A 21,968-nucleotide genomic window follows, 5' to 3' on the forward strand; every position below is an offset into this window, starting at 1 on the left:
ACACACACATACATACATACATACATACATACATACATACATACATACATACATACATACATACATACATACATACATACATACATATATACATACATACATATACACACGCATACATACATACACATATACATGCATACATACATACATACATACATACATACATACATACATACATACATACATATACACATACATACATACATATACACATACATATACACATACATATACACATACATACATACATATACACATACATACATACATATACACACACATACATACATACATATACACACACATACATATACACACACATACATACATACATACATACATATACACACATACATATACACACACACATACATACACATACATACATACATACATACATACATACATACATACATACATATATATACATACATACATACATACATACATACATACATACATACATACATACATACATACATACATACATACATACATACATACATACATACATACATACATACATATACATGCATACATACACACACACACACACACACACACACACACACACACACACACACACACACACACACACACACACACACACACACACATACATACACACACACACACACACACACATACATACACCCACCCACCCACACACATACATACACCCACCCACCCACCCACACGCACACACACACCCATACATACACACACACACACAACCACTCACTCGCACACATCCACACACGCACGTGCGCACACAAACAAACACACACACACACAAACACACACACAAACACACACACACATACATACACAACCACTCACTCACTCCCACACACTCACACACACCCACACACCTATGCATTTACACACACAAACACACAGTACACAACTTTGCGCTGTATTCAAATATATTTAGTACTTCATATGTCTCCATCTTTACAACCAGTCCTTATGTAGTGTGGCCCTACCACATATTTCATGTCTCCATCTTTACAACCAGTCCTTATGTAGTGTGGCCCTACCACAGATTTCATGTCTCCATCTTTACAACCAGTCCTTATGTAGTGTGGCCCTACCACAGATTTCATGTCTCCATCTTTACAACCAGTCCTTATGTAGTGTGGCCCTACCACAGATTTCATGTCTCCATCTTTACAACCAGTCCTTATGTAGTGTGGCCCTACCACAGATTTCATGTCTCCATCTTTACAACCAGTCCTTATGTAGTGTGGCCCTACCACATATTTCATATGTCTCCATCTTTACAACCAGTCCTTATGTAGTGTGGCCCTACCACAGATTTCATGTCTCCATCTTTACAACCAGTCCTTATGTAGTGTGGCCCTACCACATATTTCATGTCTCCATCTTTACAACCAGTCCTTATGTAGTGTGGCCCTACCACATATTTCATGTCTCCATCTTTACAACCAGTCCTTATGTAGTGTGGCCCTACCACATATTTCATATGTCTCCATCTTTACAACCAGTCCTTATGTAGTGTGGCCCTACCACATATTTCATGTCTCCATCTTTACAACCAGTCCTTATGTAGTGTGGCCCTACCACATATTTCATGTCTCCATCTTTACAACCAGTCCTTATGTAGTGTGGCCCTACCACATATTTCATGTCTCCATCTTTACAACCAGTCCTTATGTAGTGTGGCCCTACCACATATTTCATATGTCTCCATCTTTACAACCAGTCCTTATGTAGTGTGGCCCTACCACATATTTCATGTCTCCATCTTTACAACCAGTCCTTATGTAGTGTGGCCCTACCACATATTTCCTTCAAGCCATAGATTATTATATGCCTGGTCATTTCCCCTCCCTCTGCCAGTAAACATTACACTCAAAAGTTCCAAAATAATAATAATAATAATAAAATAATTATGTCTATATACAGTGTTGTAACGATGTGCAAGTAGTTCAAGTGCAAAAGGCAAAATAAATAAACATAAATATGGGTTGTTTTTACAATGGTGTTTGTTCTTTACTGGTTGCCCTTTTCTTGTGGCAACAGGTCACACAACTGGCTGCTGTGATGGCACACTGTGGTATTTCATCCAGTAGATATGAGAGTTTATCATTATTGGATTTGATTTTGAATTCTTTGTGGGTCCAAGTAATCTGAGGGAAAAATGTGTCTCTAATATGGTCATACATTTAGTGGTTAGAACGTTGGGCCAGTAACCGAAAGGTTGCTGGATCGAATCCCAGAGTTAACAAGGTAAAAATCTGTCGTTCTGCCTGAGCAAAGTAGTTAACCCACTGTTCCCCGGGCGCCGAAGACGTGGATGTCGATTAAGGCAGCCCCCCCCGCACCTCTCTGATTCAGAGGGGTTGGGTTAAATGCGGAAGACACATTTCAGTTGAAGGCATTCATTTGTACAACTGACTAGGTATCCCCTATTTCCCTATTGGGCAGGAGGTTAGGAAGTGCAGCTCAGTTTCCACCTCATTTTGTGCGCAGTGTGCACATAGCCTGTCTTCTCTTGAGAGCCAGGTCTGCCTACGGCAGCCTCTCTTAATAGAAATTCTCACATGAGTCTGTACATAGTCAAAGCTTTCCTTAAGTTTGGGTCAGTCACAGTGGTCAGGTATTCTGCCACTGTGTTCTCTCTGTTAAGGGCCAAATATCATTCTAGTTTTCTCTGTTTTTTTGTTAATTCTTTCCAAAGTGTCAAATAATTATATTTTTGTTTTCTCATAATTTTGTTGGGTCTAATTGTGTTGCTGTTCTGGGGCTCTGTGGGGTCTGTTTGTTTTTGTGAACAGACCCCCCAGGACCAGCTTGTCACGCCTTGGTCATTGTATTTTGTGTTTTCGTTATATATTTGGTCAGGCCAGGGTGTGACAGGGGTTTATGTTATTGTATTTCGTATTGGGTTGTAGTATTTGGGATCGCGGCTGATTAGGGGTGTTGTATAGGCTTGGCTGCCTGAGGCGGTTCTCAATCAGCTGTCAGGTGATTCTCGTTGCCTCTGATTGGGAACCGTATTTAGGTAGCCTGAGTTTCGCTTTGTCTTTCGTGGGTGATTGTTCCTGTCTCTGTGTAGTTTCACCAGATAGGCTGTAATTAGGTTTCACGTTCCGTTTGTTTTTGTATTTATCGTTATTTCATGTACCGTCACGATTTTCTTCATTAAAGACATGACTAACCACCACGCTGCATTTCGGTCCGACTCTCTTTCTACAAACGAAGAACGCCGTTACACAGCTTGCTTAGGGGGCTCTTCTCCAAGTTCATCTCTCTAAGTGAGGCTTTGATATGGATGGTTTGTGATTCGCTTCCTTTTAGGTGGTTGTAGAATTTAACGGCTCTTCTGGATTTTGATAATTAGCGGGTATCATCCCAATTCTACTCTGCATGTATTATTTTGTGTTTTATGTTGTACACCGAGGATATTTTTGAAGAATTCTTCATGCAGAGTTTCATTTGAATGTTTTTCCCATTTTGTGAATTCTTGGTTGGTGAGCGGACCCCAGACCTCACAACCATAAAGGGATTATATAAGTAATTCAAGTATTTTTTGCCAGATCCTAATCGGTATGTCAAATTTTATGTTCCTTTTGATGGCATAGAAGGCCCTTCTTGCATTGACTCTCAGATCGTTCACTGCTTTGTGGAAGTTACCTGTGGCACTGATGTTTAGGCCGAGGTATGTATCGATTTTTGTGTGCTCAAGGGCAAAGGTGACTAGATGGAATTTGTATTTGTGGTCCTAACAACTGAACCTTTTTTGGAACACCATTATTTTGTCTTACTGAGATTTACTGTCAGGACATAGGCCCTACTCTCACTCTTACTCTCTCTACGCTCTCTCCCTCTCTATCTAATGTCTATTTACTCTCTCTCGCTCTCTCTCTACTCTCTCTACTCTCTCTTACTATCTCTACTCTCTCTCCCTCTCTATCTAATCTCTATTTACTCTCTCGCTCTCTCTCTTACTCTCTACTCTCTCTCCCTCTCTATCTAATCTCTATTTACTCTCACTCTCTTACTCTCTCCCTCTCTTACTCTCTCTCTCCCTCTCTATCTAATCTCTATTTACTCTCTCTACTCTCTCCCTCTCTCTCTCTACTCTCTCTCCCTCTCTATCTAATCTCTATTTACTCTCACTCTCACACTCGCTCTCTCTCTCACTCTCTCTTACTCTCTCCCTCTCTTACTCTCTCTCTCCCTCTCTATCTAATCTCTATTTACTCTCTACTTTCTCTCCCTCTCTATCTAATCTCTATTTACTCTCACTCTCTCTCTCTCTCTCTCTCACTCTCTCTCACTCTCTCTTACTCTCTCTTACTCTCTCTCCCTCTCTATCTAATCTCTATTTACTCTCTCTCTCTGTCTTTCTTCTCTCCTCTCTCTCTCTTTCTTCTCTATCTAATCTCTATTTACTCTCTCTCTCTCCCCCTCTCCCTCGCTATCTACTCTCTCATTCTCCCTCTCTACTATTTCTTTCTCTCTCTCTACTCTCTCTATTTACACTCTCTCTCTACTCTGTAAATAATTGTTAGGGAGGAACAAAGAGGCAGAATAATTAGCGTAGCTTCTCATTGTGTGTCGGGATATTCTGACTGGCTGGGTTTATAAAAGGTCAACAGTAATGCAGTGGTTGGTTTTATATGGGTGGCAGTAATGTACCTACAAACATGTTTTGCAAACTGCCATTAAACTCCAAAGAAGAATAAGTGGTTGGTTTATATGGGGTGGTTGGTTCATGCTCATGTGCTTTAAGTAAGTCACGGTACATCACTAGATGAGGAAAAGTCATATTAAGGATTTCTCTCTCAGCATGGTAGAAAAGTAGCCCTGATATGGCTGTAGCCTCCATTATCCAGAATTAGCATGCTTCATTTCCTGCTGATGGGCTATCAACTGTGGATGGGGTTCCCATTGAATACAATCTGGTTAGCTAGGCATATGCGAGAACATTCACACCTGGCATAATTACCTTTTATTTACCAATGACATTTATACTCATGTCAGACAGAAGGTGTGGTATGTTACCTGTAAAAAATCTAAGGCAATCTTTACATGACCAACTTAAAAAAAAAAAACTTAGTTACCACTTATGTGCAGGTAGACCCGTTTCTACATATCAGTGGGTAACTTGAACATTTGGAGGGGTGGTGGGTGTTGTTAAACCATGGGGGCTGTTTACAGTTCAACATAGGGAGGTGTTAAACAATGGAAGTGTTAATGATTTACCTGCAAAAAAACTGAGAATGATTCACACTGACCTGATACCTATGGAGAAGATGACCATTCACACAGACCTGGCACCTATAGAAAAGAAGATGACCATTCCCACAGACCTGATACCTATAGAGAAGAATATGACCATTCACACAGACCTGATACCTATAGAGAAGAAGATGACCATTCACACAGACCTGATACCTATAGAGAAGAAGATGGCCATTCCCACAGACCTGATACCTATAGAGAAGAAGATGACCATTCACACAGACCTGATACCTATAGAGAAGAAGATGACCATTCACACAGACCTGACACCTATAGAGAAGAAGATGACCATTCACACAGACCTGATACCTATAGAGAAGAAGATGACCATTCACACAGACCTGATACCTATAGAGAAGATGACCATTCCCACAGATGTGATACCTATAGAGAAGATGACCATTCACACAGACCTGATACCTGTATTTTGGTTACAAGGTCTGTGAAAATGCAGGAATCAAGACAGTCTTTAGGTGGCTTTTATTTTTCCATGTTTTTCTTCTTTTCTTTTTAACCTCCAACCGCTTTCAGATATACCAAAACCTTGGTATAAAAATGCAGGCATGATAATTTAGTGGGATTTTGGTATGTGTATGAAAGGGATAATGCATTTACCCAGAATTTGATTAGGTGAAATGGTGCTGCCAAAGTAAACAGAATCCACAGTAAGCAGAATCCACAGTAAGCAGAATCAAATCAAATCAAATCAAATTTATTTATATAGCCCTTCGTACATCAGCTGATATCTCAAAGTGCTGTACAGAAACCCAGCCTAAAACCCCAAACAGCAAGCAATGCAGGTGTAGAAGCACGGTGGCTAGGAAAAACTCCCTAGAAAGGCCAATACCTAGGAAGAAACCTAGAGAGGAACCAGGCTATGTGGGGTGGCCAGTCCTCTTCTGGCTGTGCCGGGTGGAGATCATAACAGAACATGGTCAAGATGTTCAATGTTCATAAATGACCAGCATGGTCGAATAATAATAAGGCAGAACAGTTGAAACTAGAGCAGCAGCACAGTCAGGTGGAAGTTGAAACTGGAGCAGCAGCATGGCCAGGTAGACTGGGGACAGCAAGGAGTCATCATGTCAGGTAGTCCTGGGGCATGGTCCTAGGGCTCAGGTCAGTTGAAACTGGAACAGCAGCATGGCCAGGTGGACTGGGGACAGCAAGGAGTCATCATGTCAGGTAGTCCTGGGGCATGGTCCTAGGGCTCAGGTCCTCCGAGAGAGAGAAAGAAAGAGAGAAGGAGAGAATTAGAGAACGCACACTTAGATTCACACAGGGCACCGAATAGGACAGGAGAAGTACTCCAGATATAACAAACTGACCCCAGCCCCCCGACACATAAACTACTGCAGCATAAATACTGGAGGCTGAGACAGGAGGGGTCAGGAGACACTGTGGCCCCATCCGAGGACACCCCCGGACAGGGCCAAACAGGAAGGATATAACCCCACCCACTTTGCCAAAGCACAGCCCCCACACCACTAGAGAGATATCTTCAACCACCAACTTACCATCCTGAGACAAGGCTGAGTATAGCCCACAAAGATCTCCGCCACGGCACAACCCAAGGGGGGGGGGCGCCAACCCAGACAGGATGACCACAACAGTGAATCAACCCACAGTAAGCAGAATCCACAGTAAGCAGAATCCACAGTAAGCAGAATCCACAGTAAACAGAATCCACAGTAAACAGAATCCACAGTAAGCAGAATCCACTGTAAACAGAATCCACAGTAAACCGATCAATAATATATAGAAATCTGAAGTGGGATTATTATTATTTTTAAATAGATCTTGCCTCTCCCTAAATAGCAGGAAGCAGATTGTACAGTCAACTTTCCAGACAGTGACTGGAACGAATTGCAAAAATCGCTGAAGTTGGAGACTTTTATCTCCCTCACCAACTTCAAACATCAGCTATCTGAGCAGCTAACCGATCGCTGCAGCTGTACATAGTCTATTGGTAAATAGCCCACCCTTTTCACCTACCTCATCCCCATACTGTTTTTATTTATTTACTTTTCTGCTCTTCTGCACACCAATATCTCTACCTGTACATGACCATCTGATCATTTATCACTCCAGAGTTAATCTGCAAAATTGTAATTATTTGCCTACCTCCTCATGCCTTTTGCACACATTGTATATAGACCCCCCCTTTGTTTTCTACTGTGTTATTGACTTGTTCATTGTTTACTCCATGTGTAACTCTTTGTTGTATGCTCACACTGCTATGCTTTATCTTGGCCAGGTCGCAGTTGTAAATGAGAACTTGTTCTCAACTAGCCTACCTGGTTAAATAAAGGTGTTCTCAACTAGCCTACCTGGTTAAATAAAGGTGTTCTCAACTAGCCTACCTGGTTAAATAAAGGTGTTCTCAACTAGCCTACCTGGTTAAATAAAGGTGTTCTCAACTAGCCTACCTGGTTAAATAAAGGTGTTCTCAACTAGCCTACCTGGTTAAATAAAGGTGTTCTCAACTAGCCTACCTGGTTAAATAAAGGTGTTCTCAACTAGCCTACCTGGTTAAATAAAGGTGTTCTCAACTAGCCTACCTGGTTAAATAAAGGTGAAATAAAAGAATAAATAAAAAACAGTTCTTGACTATGATGACACCGTTGACCAGATTGCAGAAGCCACTGCTCTTAAACCATTGGATGCTGTCTACCATAGTGCCCTTTGCTTTATCACAGATTACCGTTTTAATACTCAACACTGCATCCTTGGGGCTCCCAAGTGGTGCAGTGGTCTAAGGCACTGCATCTCAGTGCTAGAGTTGTCACTACAGACCCTGGTTTGATCCCGGGCTGTATCACAACCAGCCGTGATCGGGAGTCCCATAGGGTGGGGTACAATTGGCCCAGCGTCGTCCGGGTTTGGCCAGGGTAGGCCGTCATTGTAAAATAAGAATTTGTTGGCTGGTCCTCATTAAAATCATGTCGTTACTCCCTTTTTGTTTTTCAAAGCTTTACTACACAAACTCCCAACTTCCCTAACTTTGTTGTTAAAGTGTAAAAAATAATGAGCTCTCAAGATTGGTTAACTCTTTTTATTTTATTTTTTATTTATTTTTATTTTACCTTTTATTTAACCAGGTAGGCAAGTTCTCATTTACAATTGCGACCTGGCCAAGATAAAGCAAAGCAGTTCGACAGATACAACGACACAGAGTTACACATGGAGTAAAACAAACATACAGTCAATAATGCAGTATAAACAAGTCTATATACAATGTGAGAAAATGAGGTGAGAAGAGAGGTAAAGGCAAAAAAAGGACATGGTGGCAAAGTAAATACAATATAGCAAGTAAAACACTGGAATGGTAGTTTTGCAATGGAAGAATGTGCAAAGTAGAAATAAAAATAATGGGGTGCAAAGGAGCAAAATAAATAAATAAATTAAATACAGTTGGGAAAGAGGTAGTTGTTTGGGCTAAATTATAGGTGGGCTATGTACAGGTGCAGTAATCTGTGAGCTGCTCTGACATTTGGTGCTTAAAGCTAGTGAGGGAGATAAGTGTTTCCAGTTTCAGAGATTTTTGTAGTTCGTTCCAGTCATTGGCAGCAGAGAACTGGAAGGAGAGGCGGCCAAAGAAAGAGTTGGTTTTGGGGGTGACTAGAGAGATATACCTGCTGGAGCGTGTGCTACAGGTGGGAGATGCTATGGTGACCAGCGAGCTGAGATAAGGGGGGACTTTACCTAGCAGTGGGTTTGGCGACGAGTATGAAGCGAGGGCCAGCCAACGAGAGCGTACAGGTCGCAATGGTGGGTAGTATATGGGGCTTTGGTGACAAAACGGATTGCACTGTGATAGACTGCATCCAATTTGTTGAGTAGGGTATTGGAGGCTATTTTGTAAATGACATCGCCAAAGTCGAGGATTGGTAGGATGGTCAGTTTTACAAGGGTACGTTTGGCAGCATGAGTGAAGGATGCTTTGTTGCATCAATTCTAGATTTAACTTTGGATTGGAGATGTTTGATATGGGTCTGGAAGGAGAGTTTACAGTCTAACCAGACACCTAAGTATTTGTAGTTGTCCACGTATTCTAAGTCAGAGCCGTCCAGAGTAGTGATGTTGGACAGGCTGGTAGGTGCAGGTAGCGATCGGTTGAAGAGCATGCATTTAGTTTTACTTGTATTTAAGAGCAATTGGAGGCCACGGAAGGAGAGTTGTATGGCATTGAAGCTTGCCTGGAGGGTTGTTAACACAGTGTCCAAAGAAGGGCCGGAAGTATACAGAATGGTGTCGTCTGCGTAGAGGTGGATCAGAGACTCACCAGCAGCAAGAGCGACCTCATTGATGTATACAGAGAAGAGAGTCGGTCCAAGAATTGAACCCTGTGGCACCCCCATAGAGACTGCCAGAGGTCCGGACAGCAGACCCTCTGATTTGACACACTGAACTCTATCAGAGAAGTAGTTGGTGAACCAGGCGAGGCAATCATTTGAGAAACCAAGGCTGTCGAGTCTGCCGATGAGGATGTGGTGATTGACAGAGTCGAAAGCCTTGGCCAGATCAATGAATACGGCTGCACAGTAATGTTTCTTATCGATGGCGGTTAAGATATCGTTTAGGACCTTGAGCGTGGCTGAGGTGCACCCATGACCAGCTCTGAAACCAGATTGCATAGCAGAGAAGGTATGGTGAGATTCGAAATGGTCGGTAATCTGTTTGTTGACTTGGCTTTCGAAGACCTTAGAAAGGCATGGTAGGATAGATATAGGTCTGTAGCAGTTTGGGTCAAGAGTGTCCCCCCCTTTGAAGAGGGGGATGACCGCAGCTGCTTTCCAATCTTTGGGAATCTCAGACGACACGAAAGAGAGGTTGAACAGGCTTGTAATAGGGGTGGCAACAATTTCGGCAGATAATTTTAGAAAGAAAGGGTCCAGATTGTCTAGCCCGGCTGATTTGTAGGGGTCCAGATTTTGCAGCTCTTTCAGAACATCAGCTGAATGGATTTGGGAGAAGGAGAAATGGGGAAGGCTTGGGCGAGTTGCTCTTCAGGTCTCTCTGGTCTCCACCAATTTAGGTAAATTCTCCTTTAGTGTTAGTGCACCCCATTGTTGGAGTAACCTGCAAAATTCCTTGCAACTTGATTCCCTGGTGCCGCTAGGGCAGTTTAGGACTTTGGTGTTAAATTAATTCATTGAGGATTGCAGTTGTTTCAATTGATCATAGTAGTTTATTTGTTGAAATTGTAGTATTTTCTTTTTATTATTATTGTTTTATTTGGAATGTTCGTTTTATTGATTGTGAAAATATTTGTACTCAGGGCACCATTGTGAATGAGACCCTGGTCTTAATTGGGTTCCGAATAAATACAAGTAAAAAAAGATCCGTATTTATTATAGACATACACCATACGCTATTGGAGACAGCATAATAAGACGGAGGTTACAGCCAAGCCGTAACCAGGCAAGGAGGAGAGAAGTTGATTCAGAGTGTCTCTACTGACTGGGAAGTGTAAGGATCTGAAAAGCAGTGTACGATTCTCTGCTACCCCATCTCAGTCTCCCTGTTCTGTCATGGCATGCGTCCCAAATGGTAACCTATTCCCTATAGGGAGCACTACTTTTGACCAGGGCCCATAGTCCAAAAGTAGCGCACTGTGTAGGGAATGGGCTCTGGTCAAAAGTAGTGCACTATGTAGGGAATAGGGTGCCATTTGGGATTTAGCCCTGTTCTTTGCAATCCCAGCTCAGTCTCACTGCATTGCCCTGAGGTCTCCAGAATTCACAAGGAGAGAGAGAAGCCCTGCCTTGATACTATTAGGTCACACATGTCTCTCCACTCACTCACTCACTCACTCACTCACTCACTGAACTAAAGAGTAAACATTACACAGTATTGTAACAATGTGCAAATAATTGAAGTACAAAACAGAAAATAAATATAGGTTGTATTTACAATGGTGTTTGTTCTTCACTTGTTACCGTTTTCTTGTGGCAACAGGTCACACATCTTGATGCTGTGATGGCACGCTGTGTTATTTCACTCAATAGATGTGAGTTTATCAAAAATGGATTTGTGCAATCTGAGGGAAATACTGTATGTGTCTCTGATATGGTCATACATTTGGCTGGAGGTAAGGAAGTGATGCTCAGATTCCACCTCATTTCATGGGCAGTGTGCACATAACCTGTCTTCTCTTAAGAGCCAGGTCTGCCTACAGCGGCCTCTCTCTCAATAGCAATGCTCTCAATGCTCACTGAGTCTGACCATAGTCAAAGCGTTCCTTAGGTTTGGGTATTCTGCCACTTTGTACTCTCGGTTTGAGGCCGAATAACATTCCAGCAGTTATCTTTTTGTTTTTCTCATGATTTGGTTGGGTCTAATTGTGTTGATTCCAGTGAATCTCTATCTCTGTGTACCATTCTCTCTCTTTCTGTCTCTCTGTGGTAAAGGAAGTGCTCGTGCTTGGCCATTTTTGTGAATATTTCCCCCTCATTGTAACCATGCTCTCCCACTCACCCAGACGCCCACACACAGGGGTTGTTGTGGTGACAACCGTTGGGGTCTGTGTTAAATGTATATATTTTTTCTCTTCTAAAACTGGCACAAACAGCATCACTGGTAGAGTTCAGTTCACACTACCTGCTTTGTTCACTCTTTCTAACACCCTGCTTTCTTTCTCTCACTCCCTCTCTCTATCTGCCACCATTCTCCTGTTTGTTTTTTACAAGTGGATAAAAATAGCAGCATTGTGATCACCCCAGACAGGCCTCTCCTTTGGGCTGTCTGCTTGTTTTAAACACAGGAAGCTGCTCTCCAGCTCCTCATTTCTTATTGATTGATTTATTTGGTTGTACATACTCTATATTTCCTGTTTATACATAGCTGCATTTATGAACTGTTCTCTCCTGTTCTCCCGGTACAATGTGCTTTTGAATTATTGAGCCTGATATTGATTGGGAGAATTTTTGTTGTTGTTGAGATAATCTCATTTGAATTTGTATCACTATGTCAACCAGTGGCAGAATTCACCTGGCTTGCTCCCTCTCCAACTATCGTCCCAACTCGACCATCCTTCCCCAGTCCTCTCTCTCTGATGAATATCTGCAGCCTATACAGTGACAGCACATAATAATCATAGTCAGTGCTGCTTCAGTCACGAACAAGCATCCCTTTTTTTACGCTCTCTGCAATTCAAGCAAATAACCAATACAAAAATAGTATTTGATGCAATTATAGCCCAGTAGACTTTGTTGATTAGATGTTGAAATGTGTTAAAAACCCATTTAGCAGGTAGAAATTGTAGTATATTTGCAGCATTAGTAAAATGGAGGGTCTTTACTTGGACCACCAGGGAAGCCAGGATGATGTAATGCAGCACAATGTGGCCAGCTATCCTAAAACTGTCCATACCATGAATCTATTGGCCAGTCATATCTAACACACTGTATCCAGTGGACCTTTTGACCAGTCATATTTAACACACTGTATCCAGTGGATCTATTGGCCAGTCATATCTAACACACTGTATCCAGTGGATATATTGGCCAGTCATATCTAACACACTGTATCCAGTGGATCTATTGGCCAGTCATATCTTAGACACTGTCCACGAGAAGAGGGGGGGGGGGGGTCCAGGCAGATAATCAACAAGGTCTGTTCCTCTTTTCTGGCTGGGCTGCACCGTGTAATACAGTCTATGGGCTGCACCGTGTAATACAGTCTATGGGCTGCACCGTGTAATACAGTCTATGGGCTGCACCGTGTTATACAGTCTATGGGCTGCACCGTGTTATACAGTCTATGGGCTGTACCGTGTAATACAGTCTATGGGCTGCACCGTGTAATACAGTCTATGGGCTGCACCGTGTTATACAGTCTATGGGCTGCACCGTGTAATACAGTTTATGGGCTGCACTGTGTTATACAGTCTATGGGCTGCACCGTGTAATACAGTCTATGGGCTGCACCGTGTTATACAGTCTATGGGCTGCACTGTGTTATACAGTCTATGGGCTGCACCGCGTAACACAGTCTATGAGCTGCACCGTGTAATACAGTCTATGGGCTGCACCGTGTTATACAGTCTATGGGCTGCACCGTGGGCTGCACCGTGTAATACAGTCTATGGGCTGCACCGTGTAATACAGTCTATGGGCTGCACCGTGTTATACAGTCTATGGGCTGCACCGTGGGCTGCACCGTGTAATACAGTCTATGGGCTGCACCGTGTTATACAGTCTATGGGCTGCACCGTGGTATACAGTTTCTGGGCTGCACCATATTAGACTGTCTATTCCTCTATGGGCTGCGTCACACAGCTCAATGCACACTACAGTACAGTCCTGCTGCATGCAGCCTCTGTGTGGTTTCTGTATGTGAAGAGCACCACCTCAGATTAGTGCATCTACAGACCTTGTTACGTAACGCTGCACACTAGTGCTTTCTGGTGGTTTCTGGGGATGAGTCACTAATAGATGACTTCTCTTTTCTGACAACTTTCTTTAGCCCATGACAAAGTACAATACCAATATAGTACAGCAGGAATAGTTTATGTAAGCACAACAGGCTGGCTACATCCTCATTTGGTCTTCTTCATACAGTTCTCCAATGCCTGTGTTGTCCTTTCTTACCCATATGGAGTTGAGTCTCAAATGGCACCCTATTCCCTATGCCATTTCAGACTCACACGTAGTGTCATTCAGCTCTGTGGCTGACCTTGTTCTCGTGCTGTGTTAATGCCCACCCAGGGTCACCTCGGCTTGGCTAAGCTCAATGTGACACAGTGCTGACCAAGCCTGCCCTGCCAGCAAAAACACACGCTCTGCTCCTCACCGTTACCATGACAAAGGCATTCACTTTCTTGGATGGAATAGGGATGGCTGGATGGAGAGGTGACAGGATAGAGGGGTGGAATAATGGAGGGATGGCAGGATGGATGGGTGGAATAATGGAGGGGTGGCGGAATGGAGGTATGACAGGATGGAGGGGTGGAATAATGGGAGGGGTGGCAGGATGGATGGGTGGAATAATGGAGGGGTGGCAGGATGGATGGGTGGAATAATGGAGGGGTGGCAGAATGGAGGGATGACAGGATGGAGGGGTGAAATAATGGGAGGGGTGGCAGGATGGAGGGGTGGAATAATGGGAAGGGTGGCAGAATGGAGGGATGACTGGATGGAGGGGTGGAATAATGTAGGGTTGTGGCATAATGGGAGGGGTGGCATAATGGGAGGGGTGGAATAATGGGAGGGGTGGAATAATGGGAGGGGTGGCATAATGGGAGGGGTGGCATAATGGAGGGGTGGCATAATGGAGGGGTGGCATAATGGGAGGGGTGGCATAATGGAGGGGTGGCATATTGGAGGGGTGCCATAATGGAGGGGTGGCATCATGGAGGGGTGCCATAATGGAGGGGTGGCATAATGGGAGGGGTGACATAATGGAGGGGTGGCATATTGGAGGGGTGCCATAATGGAGGGGTGGCATCATGGAGGGGTGCCATAATGGAGGGGTGGCAGGAGTGATGGTAGGGTAGAGGGATGGTAGGATGGCTGGATGGACAGATGGAGGGATAGTATGGTGGAGGGATGGTAGGATGCATGGTAGGATGGATGGATGGATAGTAGGGGAGCATAGTGGTTAGAGCGTTGGGCCAGTAGCCGAAAGGTTGCTAGATCAAATCCCCGAGCTGACAGGGTAAGAATCTGTTGTCCTGCCCCTGAACAAGGCAGTTAACCCACTGTTCCTAGGCCATCAGTGTAATTAAGAATTTGTTCTTAACTGACTTGCCTAGTTAAATAAAGGTAAAATAAATGGGTGGAGGGATGGAGGGTTGGTAGGATGGAAGGGTGGTAGGACAGAGGGAGGGATGGATAGTGGAGCGATGGTAGGGTGGAGAGATGGTTGGTTTGATGGTCGGTGCTCAAGACAGCATGGTATCAACACAACATGGTACAAACATTATTGGGCAAAGACAACAGCACGAAGGGCAAGCAGGTAGAGACAACAATACATCACACAAAGCAGCCACAACTGTCAGTAAGAGTGTCCTTGATTGAGTCTTTGAATGAAGATAAGCAGGCAATGAAAGTTCTTAAAATATTTGATGATGACATTTCTGATGACATGCATGTGCACCACCAAGTCAGAACAGTAGGCTACGGCACATGGCACATGGGCTACTAACAGCTTATTTCACAACATACACCCAGTATTACTTTCTGAGCTAAAGTATACTGTACATACAGTTGAAGTCGGAAGTTTACATACACTTAGGTTGGAGTCATTAAAAATGGTTTTTCAACCACTCCACAAATTTCTTGTTAACAAACTATAGATTTGGCAAGTCGGTTAAGACAACTACTTTGTGCATGACACAAGTCATTTTTCCAACAATTGTTTACAGACAGATTATTTCACTTATAATTCACTGTTCCAGTGGGTCAGAAGTCTACATACACTAAGTTGACTCTGCCTTTAAACAGCTTTAAAAATTCCAGAAAATTATGTCATGGCTTTAGAAGCTTCTGATAGGTTAATTGACATAATTTGAGTCAATTGGAGGTGTACCTGTAGATCTATTTCAAGGCCTACCTTCAAACAGACCCCAGGGATACTTCCAAAGTTGTGGTGAAATGGCTTAAGGACAACAAAGCTAAGGTATTGGAGTGACCATCACAAAGCCCTGACCTCAATCCTAATGAACATTTGTGGGCAGAACTGAAAAAGCGTGTGCGAGCAAGGAGGCCTACACACCTGAATCAGTTACACCAGCTCTGTCAGGAGGAATGGGCCAAAATTCAACCAACTTATTGTGGGAAGCTGTGCTTGCTTGAAAAGGAAGGTGGTGTGGTGGTCATTCTTGTGGGCAAATTTAGTCATGAAACTCTGTCATCAAAGTCCAGCATTCTCTGGATTTATGGTGCTGTCAAGAAAACTGGGTACTCTGAAAAAAACAAGGCTAAATCATGATGTCAGTGATCTTCAGGTTGAGGCTATAAAAAGAGTCCCGAGTTCCCGACTTGGAATTCCAATTTGGATGACCATTCAAAATGTATTTTCCCCAGTCGGAGCTAGTTTTTCTTCCGAGTTCCCAGTTGACTTGAACTCACTGAAGTCTGAGATTTCCCAATTCAGAGTTTCCAGTTTTTGTGAATGCAGCAGAAGTCATGCTGGATTGACAGCATGCCAATGTATTCAACCATTTCTGGCCCATGGTGTTACATGTGAATGTTTATCCTTTTAAACTTGGAAAAGAGATCCTTAAACCCAGACTTGGACCACACACTCTCTCTACTGAATAGCAGGCTAGTGATGGCTTTGCAAAGCTTGCAGTTAGCCACCGATTCCTTCCAAACCACTCCTAGTTGAATTTGCGATTTCCAACTTGTTGTCTAATGTTTATATCCAATGGTCGAGGAGCCCCGATACGTTTTATATCTAATTCATTTTCATATGACAAGAATTGAAAAAGATTTGCCAGTAGATTGTCGACTTGATTCATAATGATGACTGCTTGTCTAGCTTGCTAGCTAAGACTTTGAAAGTTTGATGTTGACATGATCAGTCCATTATAATTGTATCTGTGGCCAATGATTTGGATATGATTTGGATTTTTGGATATTCACGTCTAATGTAAAGCTATTGCAGCTCCCAAGGAGCAAATTTTTGAGCTCTCCCTGTAGATTTTGCGTTGACGTAGTGTCCACATGAGTGACAGAACACTGAGCCAATCACAGTGCAGCTAGAGAACATTATCAACCACTATAGTCTGTATTTTCTGCTGGCTGCCCCACCACCGCAAAAAGCACTGAGCTAGGCTGAAACACCTGCATTTTGGAGCTGCCTTACTTAAGAAAGCAAAAAAGAGACCATGTTTGTATGCAGCTTTATTGACTTACTTTTTTTAAACATTGTTTGTAAACTGATATGTGACATGTATTAAAGCCGAAATAACATTCAAAAATAAAATAAAAATTGTTAAGAAGGTGTGGCTCAAAATAGGTTGACGGGATGCCACTGGTGCATGCATCCCAGGGTTCTGTCTCCATCCATCATGGCTGCACGACCAGACAGGACAGGACTCTCTTCTGGAACTGGGATTCATTTTCATTAAGAAGATTTGGAATAATTATCCACCTCCCCCTTTGGCCTGAGACCAGTCAATCTAACCTGATTACACTGTAGTCTGGAGCCTTGTGGTTGTCCAGTCCCAATTCACTCCTACCCATTTCTTTTGGCCTTTCAATGTGTGCAGATCTACAGTTGAAGTCGGAAGTTTACATACCACCTTAGCCAAATACATTTAAAAAACAAATTTCGCAATTCCTGACTTTTAATCGTAGGATCATCACTTTATTTTAAGAATTTGAAATGTTAGAATAATTGTAGAGAGTGATTTATTTCACCTTTTTCATCACATTCCCAGTGGGTCAGAAGTTAACATGCACTCAATTAGTATTTACATTGTTTAACTTCGGTCAAATGTTTCGAGTAGCCTTCCACAAGCTTCCCACAATAAGTTGGGTGATTTTTGGCCCATTCCTCCTGACAGCTGGGGTAACTGAGTCAGGTTTGTAGGCCTCCTTGCTCGCCCACACTTTTTCAGTTCTGCCCACAAATGTTCTATAGGATTGAGGTCAGGGCTTTGTTATGGCCACTCTAATACCTCGACAGTGTTGTCCTTAAGCCAATTTGCCACACCTTCGGAAGTATGCTTGGGGTTATTGTCCATTTGGAAGACCCATTTGCGACCAAGCTTTAACTTCCTGACTGAGGTTTTGCTTCAATATAGCCACATCATTTTCCTCCCTCATGATGCCATCTATTTTGTGAAGTGCACCAGTCCCTCCTGCAGTAAAGCCCCCCACAACATGATACTGCCACCTCTGTGCTTCACGGTTGGGATGGTGTTCTTCGGCTTGCAAGTCTCCCCCTTTTTCCTCCAAGCATAACGATGGCCATTATTTATTTATTTTTTATTTTACCTTTATTTAACTAGGCAAGTCAGTTAAGAACAAATTCTTATTTTCAATGACGGCCTAGGAACAGTGGGTTAACTGCCTGTTCAGGGGCAGAACGACAGATTTGTACCTTGTCAGCTCGGGGGTTTGAACTTGCAACCTTCCGGTTACTAGTCCAACGCTCTAACCACTAGGCTACCCTGGTCTAACACTTCTATTTTTGTTTCATCAGACCAGAGGACATTTCTCCAAAAAGTATGATCTTTGTCCCCATGTGCAGTTGCAAACTGTAGTCTGGCTTTTTTATAGCGGTTTTTGAGCAGTGGCTTCTTCCTTGCTGAGCAGCCTTTCAGGTTATGTCGATATAGGACTCGTTTTACTGTGTATATAGATACTTTTGTATCTGTTTCCTCCAGCATCTTCACAAGGTCCTTTGCTGCTGTTCTGGGATTGATTTGCACTTTTCACACCAAAGTATGTGTCTCTAGGAGACAGAACGAGTCTCCTTCCTGAGCGGTATGACGGCTGTGTGGTCCCATGGTGTTTATGCTTACGTACTATTGTTTGTACAGATGAACGTGGTACCTTCAGGCATTTGGAAATTGCTCCCAAGGATGAACTAGACTTGTGGAGGTCTACAATTGTATTTCTGAGGTCTTGGCTTTCTTTTGATTTTCCCATGATGTCAAGCAAAGAAGCACTGAGTTTGAAGATAGGCCTTGAAATACATCCACAGGTACACCTCCATTTGACTCCAATGATGTAAATTAACCTATCAGAAGCTTCTAAAACCATTACATAATTTTCCGGAATATTCCAAGTTGTTTAAAGGCACAGTCAACTTAGTGTATTTAAACATCTGACCCACTGGAATTGTGATACAGTGAATTATATGTTAAATAATCTGTCTGTAAACAGTTGTTGGAAAAATGACTTGTGTCATGCACAAAGTAGATGTCCTAACCGACTTGGGTTCTATATCCTCAGAGGGACTGTTTACATAATTCCCAGAGGGACATTAAATCTCTGTTATACATGCTGAGTTTGTTGTTGAAGTTTGATTATGGTTTAATTGTCGTCAAGACAGTTAGTGGGAGATTGAGTGTTTGTTGGTGGTAGGCCAGCCTGAGTAATTTTCGGAGGGACGTTAAGTCTCTGTTTTTGTGGTATGCTTGTTGCTGCTGCAGTTTCATTATGCCAGCTCTCTAAAACCAATTTAGCCCACATAGAGTGGGTTAATTGCAACAGATGACATGAAACGCTCTGAGACTGAGAGTAGCAGATTGTTCAGAACAGGCAGTCTAGAGCGAAGATGGCAATGGGACAACCACCTCACCAATGGGGATTCACTTTCCACCCCATATCACCAATGGGGATTCACTTTCCACCCCATATCACCAATGGGGATTCACTTTCCACCCCATCTCACCAATGGGGTACCACTTTCCACCCCATCTCACCAATGGGGTACCACTTTCTACACCATCTCACCAATGGGGTACCACTTTCCACCCCATCTCACCAATGGGGTACCATATCCACCCCCATCTCACCAATGGGGTACCACTTTCCACCCCATCTCACCAGTGGGGTACCACTTTCCACCCCATAATTCTAGTTCAGTCAGAGCTTTCTTCAACTACCAAAGTGCCATTTCAATTTGACATGGGGAGAATCTCCGTTGCATTGCGTTGATTCCTTGTGACCTCTCGCCTCCTTTTCAAAACCCATTGGAGGAGAAGGTCAAAGGGGAGGAAGCTCTGGATCAGGAAGTCAGGACCGTTGATTCTCCCATGCGGGAGAGCAAATAGTATAGAGAGTGAAGACTTTTAAAAATGGAACAAAATCAATATAATAGGAAGAGAGTGAGAGTGTTATAAAAGTGTGTGAAACGCCACTGTGGTTATGTTAACAGGTTAGCAGCAGAGCTTGTGGAGAGACTGTGTGGAGAGGAGCATGCTATTTCGGTGGTGTGAAACCATAGAACCTCAACCGTCACCACCACCTCCACACCTCCTGTTGTGTGAAACAATAGAACCCATCACCACCACCTCTACACCTCCTGTTGTGTGAAACCATAGAACCTCACCCGTCACCAACATCTCCACACCTCCTGTTGTGTGAAACCATAGAACCTGTCACCACCACCTCCACACCTCCTGTTGTGTGAAACCATAGAACCTCACCCATCACCACCACCTCCACATCTCCTGTTGTGTGAAACCATAGAACCTCACCCATCACCACCACCTCCACACCTCCTGTTGTGTGAAACCATAAAACCTCACACATCACCACCAACTCCACACCTCCTGTTGTGTGAAACCATAGAACCTCACCCATCACCACCACCTCCACACCTCCTGTTGTGTGAAACCATAGAATCTCACCCATCACCACCACCTCCACACCTCCTGTTGTGTGAAACCATAGAACCTCACCCATCACCACCACCTCTACACCTCCTGTTGTTTGAAACCATAGAACCCATCACCACCACCTCCACATCTCCTGTTGTGTGAAACCATAGAACCTCACTCATCACCACCTCCACATCTCCTGTTGTGTGAAACCATAGAAACTCACTCATCACCACCACCTCCACACCTCCTGTTGTGTGAAACCATAGAACCTCACTCATCACCACCACCTCCACACCTCCTGTTGTTTGAAACCATAGAACCCATCACCACCACCTCTACACCTCCTGTTGTTTGAAACCATAGAACCCATCACCACCACCTCTACACCTCCTTTGGTGTGAAACCGTGAACTCGTCACCACCACCTCCACCCAGCCTAACTCTGACTTTAGCCAAATTTAGATTTGTTTTTTGGGAAAGCAAGAAGAGGAGGAACTTTCTACTGCTTTCTACTGGGAGGATGTAACCACTTGACCACACTGTTATCCAACCACATCCCTCCCAGCCGAGGCCTGTGACCCAAATGCCACCCTATCCCTTAGATAGTTCTCTATTTTTGACCAGGGCCCATAGGGAATAGGGTGCCATTTGGGGTGCTGCCAAGGAGCAATTGTGGTAATTGTTGGGAAAAAATAGCAGAAGGCATGCCTCTATATATCTCTATAGTGCCAACCTAGTCATTAGTGTGTTTTTGTCAGTAACTCACGATAGGCAAACTACATTGTAAAAAAAGGTGGTTGTCACTTGCTGGGGAATTTGAATATGTGGTTTCCCGTTTAGCTACTAGCTACACAGAGCTTTTGTAGGGCATCCCAGTCAGTCAGCTGGTGGCAGAGAGGGAGGGATAGAGGGATGGGTGTTCCTGGCCATCTGTTAGCCACTGTGACCTACTATCTGTCACAACTGAAGCACCAGGAGAGTGCAGTGCTGCATGTATCCTCCCCCAGTGCCAGCCTCCCTAGCCTGCCCCAGCCTCCCTCAGCACTGTCCCAGCCCTGCCACAGCCTCCCCAGTCCCAGACTCCCCTAGCCGCCCTCAGCCCTGCCCCAGCTTTCCCTGCCTCTCCTAGCCTCCCACAGCCCTGCCCCAGGCTACCTTAGTCAACCGTAAGTTTCTGCAGTTTTTCTTGGTTGATTGAATGGAGGTAGGAAGAGAGAGAGGGCAGGATGGATGAATGGAGGGAGATGGAGGGAGGCAGGGATGATATGAGGGCATCATGTTAGATAATCAGTGTGAGTCTGACTCTTAGTGGGATAATCCATATAAGGAAGAAGTAAATCTCTTGATTCTGGAGGAGAAAGTATTGTCCGTGTGTGTGTGTGTGTGTGTGTGTGTGTGTTTGCCTT

General features: G+C 43.7%; 1 protein-coding gene across 1 annotated transcript in view; it reads left to right on the forward strand.

The window, feature by feature from the left end:
• The window catches only part of LOC109879687 (neurabin-2-like), a 43,725-nt gene that overhangs the window by 2,212 nt on the left and 19,545 nt on the right, over positions 1 to 21,968 (forward strand). The gene's annotated exons all lie outside the window — the stretch shown is intronic.

This window comes from Oncorhynchus kisutch, linkage group LG11, assembly GCF_002021735.2.
Source record: "Oncorhynchus kisutch isolate 150728-3 linkage group LG11, Okis_V2, whole genome shotgun sequence".
In the NCBI taxonomy this organism is placed as follows: domain Eukaryota; kingdom Metazoa; phylum Chordata; class Actinopteri; order Salmoniformes; family Salmonidae; genus Oncorhynchus; species Oncorhynchus kisutch.